Genomic DNA, 4664 nt, shown 5'->3' on the forward strand with positions numbered 1-4664 from the left:
TTCCTGCAGTGAGGAGTGGATGGTACATGTTCGTATCAGGAGGCTGAATCACATCTTGTCCTTTTAGCACAACTGGGTTTAGCTTGAGGCTTGGCCTCCTGGCATGAAGCTTAGCTTGGCAGGGTGAGGTTTTGCCTGGTGGTGTGAGGCTTTGCCTGGTAGTGTGAGGCTTGGCCTGGTAGAATGAGGCTTGGCCTGGTGAAGTGAGGCTTGGCCTACTTGCATGAGGCTTGGCATGCTGGCATGAGGCTTAGCATGGTAGGGTGAGGCTTGGTCTACTGGTGTGAGGCTTGACCTGGTAGTATAAGGCTTGACATGCTAGTGTGAGGCTTCGCCTGCTGGTTTGAGGCTTGGCCTGCTGGTGTGAGGCTTAGCCAGCTGGTGTGAGGCTTAGCCTCGTGGATTGAGGCATAGAGTGCTGGTGTGAGTCTTGGCCTTGTGGCATGAGGCCTAACCAGATGGCATCAGGCTTGGCCTACTGGCATGAGGCTTAGCTTGGTGGGGTGAGCCTTGGCCTCCTGGTGTGAGGCTTAGCCTGGTGGTGTGAGGATTGACCTGGTGGAGTGAGGTTTAGCTTGATGGAGTGAGGTTTGGACTGCTGGCATGAGGCTTGGCCTGTTGACATAAGGCTTGACCTAGTGGCGTGAGGCTTTTCCTGGTGGCATGAGGCTTGGAATGCTGGCATGAGCCTTGGCCTGCTTTTGTGAGGCTTGGCATAGTTGCTTGAGGCTTGGCCTGCTTTTGTGAGGCTTGGCCTGCTGTTGGGAGGTTTGACCTGGTGATGTGAGGCTTGGAATGGTGAGGTGAGGCTTAGCCTACTGCTGTGAGGCTTGGCATGGTAGCATGAGGCTTGGCCTGCTGGCATGAGGTTTAGTCAGATGGCTTCAGGTTTGGCCTGCTGGAGTGAGGCTTAGCCTGTTGGGGTAAAGATTGGCTTCCTGGTGTGAGGCTTGGCCTGGTGGAGAAAGTCTTAGCCTGGTGGAGTGAGGTGGGCCTCCTGAAGTTAGGCTTGGCCTGCTGGTATGAGGGTAGGCCTGCTGATTTGAGGACTGGCCTACTGGTTTTAGGCTTGGCCTTCTGGTGTGAGGCTTGAACTAGTGGCATGTTTCTTGTCCTGGAGGCGTGAGGCATGGCCTGCTGATAGGAGGTTTGGCCTATTGGTTAGAAACTTGGTCTGCTGGTTTGAGTCTTGGCATCCTGGTGTCGGGCATGGTCTGCTTATGTGAGGCTTGATCTGCTGGCGTAAGACTTTAACTGCTGGCGTGAGGCTAGGCCTGCTAGGAGAAGTTGGAGGGGAGGTAGGTACTCCTAGTTATGACTCTAGCAGCCTCTTGGTCCTTTCTGGGACCTTGGATTCCACTGAGCTGTAGAATTAGACAGGAATGCTGGAGAGAAAAGGAATTATTTTCCTAAAGACAGTTATATACATATAATGTGATATTTTTTAACTGCTAGAAATCATATTTGCTTGCTAGAAAGAGGGAGAAAGCACTGCCCATGAGGTGTAGTCACAGTCCAATCCCTTCTCCTCCATTTCTCCAACCTGTTGAGATTCTGGACATGCATGTACATGTGCCCATCGTGCTCTTCAAACCAAGGTCAGGACTTGAACTATAGTCAGTCACATTGTTATTAGTGACACCCTCTAACACCAACCCTCTATGCACTGTCCCTGTCCCTCTCTGAATGCCATGGTTCACAGGACCTGCCTTGGCTCTATTTCATCTCTACTCCTCTGGCTTGGCAGGTGTCCCTTGGGCAAACAGTGAGGATGAAATGCCAATATCACATCTCATGGTCTTCTCTAGTCTGGGTAACCCAATGCTCTGGTCCTGCCCCCATTCCTCACATCCCTAAAAGGTGCTCTGTGATAACATAATGCTGGCTGTGATCTCATTGCTCTCTCTGTTTTTCCTAGTCTCAGTGGATGAATGTAACCTACCCTGAGTCTTCCAACTAGCCTCCTGCAGCTTTGAGTCCATCCTGAAGCAGCCTAGTTGAGCATTTGAATATTGCCACATTCTCTCTAGCATCTCTCAGAGGACTGTGTCCACTGGTGTGCACCCAACCTTGTTCAAAGGGACACTCAGCCATATTCATTTGCTTTAAAATAAGGTTCAAAGACTCTGATCTAATCCAGCAAAGTTGTCTTTCAGATAAGGAAACTGAGGTCCAGAAAGTGATTTTGCTGAGGTCACCCAGAAAGCTTCTGCCACAAATAAACTCAAACCTCAGATCTTTCCATCCTACCTCCCAGGGCTCTCCCCCCACAGCCTGGGTCTTTTTTCAGTGCTTCCTACAGGGAGAGCCTGATGACAAGTGGCTGTATTCACTGGCCTGGCTTCCTCTGGAGGATGGGGATAAGAAAATTCCAATACTGCTACCATTTATTCAACCTTCTCGGGTACCTGACACTTCCTTCACAATCTTAATCATTGCCCTCTACTGCCCCTTCAGCCCCATAGTCCAGAAACCTGGTCAGACAAGACTCACATTTTCAGAGAGACAACCACCAGAGGTGATTGCCTTAGGGGTATGGCCAGTTTTAATTTTTTTCTTCATCTTTGCTGCTGCAAGAGTACCAGGGCAGTTCTTCTGTTGATATTCTCTCAACTGTGGAAGTAAATCAGTAAAACTCATGAGAACTATAACTCTCTAAATTCATGTGCTGCAGTGTTTACAAAATACTCTTACTCATGCCCCCACCAACCCTACAAACTATCATAATAATCACTTAAGAACTGAAGAAATAGACTGAATTCTTTTTTTTTTTTTTTTTTAAAGAACCATGTTTTTTAATTTAGTCTTCTGACTCTGAGGTCTGGGTTTTGCCATGAATCAGGAGCTACCAGAGAGCAAAAGTGAAGGTAGAGGTGGAAAAGTACACTGTAATTCAGCAAAACAGCAGGAAGTGTCCATTGTGTAGTTTAGAAATCCAGGGCAGTGGGGAGGGGCTGTGGGGTCCTTTCTTACACATCTGTTAGACCTGCACAAATACATGGGAAACTTGCTATCAATGTATCCTAAGGGCAGAAGACAGTGAAGGCACACTCCTAGTGAATCTGGGAATCTAAGAGAAAGGGGACACCCCAAGCATCTTCCAGAATGGTCTCTTAAATCTTAAAAATCTACACAAATTACAGCACTGATGTATTTGTTCTTTCTGGAGAATCAAGCAAAACTGAAAATTCCTCCCCCATATTTATCCTGTGGTGCTCAGAGCACCCCAGGTTGACATGACGATTTGAAGATGATTCAGGTTGTAAATTTTATTCTGCAAATATTAAGCTTCTCTCTCTCACTCTAGAGAGTGAAGGACACTCTGGTCCCATTCATAGGGAATTTGAATGTGAGATGGAGAACTCAGGGGAAAAATGTAAAGTCCCTCTGGAGAGTAGAAACAGGGGGAAAAATTAAACCAAATCAAACTCCTTCACTCACTACCACCCAGAGATAACATCAATGTTTGGAGTCACCAATGAATATAGATTTTTCACACTGCCTTAGTTAAGGGAGTAAGGGTGCCTGAGACCTCATTGTCCTAGGTCCCCTAGTCCCCAGTCCTTTTCTAGGTGGAGATTTGTGCAGCGACCAGAGAAACCCCAAAAGAGGATGAATACACTAAAGGGTTGGGTCAGAAGATGAAAGGCCAGACTTGGAAGATGACAGTTCTGAGGGGGATTGTGACATAACTACATTCCACTCCTCTCCACCCATACCAGATTAGCCACTCCATGGTGGGGAGGGGAGCACAGGCCAGGGACAGAGGTTCCAGGCTACTGGAGACCTAGGTGCCTGGGGAGGTCTGGTTTGGAGAAGCAGGAGGCCAGGGCCTAGACCAGAGCAGGATCCCCACTAGTCACCAGCCCGGAGTCACCAGGTACACCAAGAGCAGGAACAGGAATACTGAGGGGGTGAGGCTGGCTAAGAGGATCTGGTGGCAGGGAGCCAAGGGGTACCCAGTGGTTGGCTTTGTGTGTCCTAGGGATAGCACAGACTCTGCCCACCGTCTGGCCATAGGAGGGGCCTCCAGCTGGGTATTGGGATCGAGCTGGCATATTTTACCTTTCTCTTGACTGCAGACAATTTCTTCTTTTGGGTTTCCTCTGACATCTCGAGGCAGGGCTGGGGGAAGGGGTGGGACCACATGACTGCTATCTGGTAACTGCAGAGAAGACACTTCTGCTCACTATCTCACCAGCCTGTGACTGAGCCAGAAGAGGCAAGTCAGGGAGTTTCCAAGGCTCACGGAATGGGTGTAGCCTCAATTCTCAAATCCTATTGGTCTATGAGAAAGATAAAAGGCAAGAGGGCGTGGCCAGAATACCTTTGGCCAGTTAGGACAGGTGAAGTCACAATGAAAGCTGCAGGGCCTACTCTCTGTGTGTGGGCATAGCTTTCTGTGTGGGGATTATGGTCTCCATTGTGAAGTTTTAGTCACCTGTGGGACCTGTGAGTTTTCTTTGTGGTCCTAGCCCTGGATTCTCCAGCCCTGCAGACCCCCAACATGGACAGCAGGGCAAATGTGCTCCAATTCACAGTCCCTTTGCTGATTTCTCACAGCTCTGCCTCAGACTTTCTGATCCCAGAGTATCACCTTCCAGAACCCCCTCATCTGGTCCTCCAGACACCATCCCTCCCAGATCCCTCCTTTATGGAGGGGC

The 4664-nt window shown here is 49.0% G+C and overlaps 1 long non-coding RNA gene across 1 annotated transcript; it reads right to left on the minus strand.

The window, feature by feature from the left end:
- Nucleotides 1–32: 32 nt before the first annotated feature.
- LOC102494825 (uncharacterized) lies at nt 33–4190 on the minus strand. The gene is made up of 3 exons (XR_333281.1): nt 4066–4190; nt 2494–2613; nt 33–1385 (listed from the first exon to the last, which is right to left on the minus strand). It is a non-coding gene; the product is annotated as an uncharacterized LOC102494825 (long non-coding RNA).
- Between the last annotated feature and the right edge of the window lie 474 nt (nt 4191–4664).

Source organism: Tupaia chinensis, unplaced genomic scaffold (assembly GCF_000334495.1).
Source record: "Tupaia chinensis unplaced genomic scaffold, TupChi_1.0 Scaffold000037_21, whole genome shotgun sequence".
NCBI classification, from domain to species: domain Eukaryota; kingdom Metazoa; phylum Chordata; class Mammalia; order Scandentia; family Tupaiidae; genus Tupaia; species Tupaia belangeri.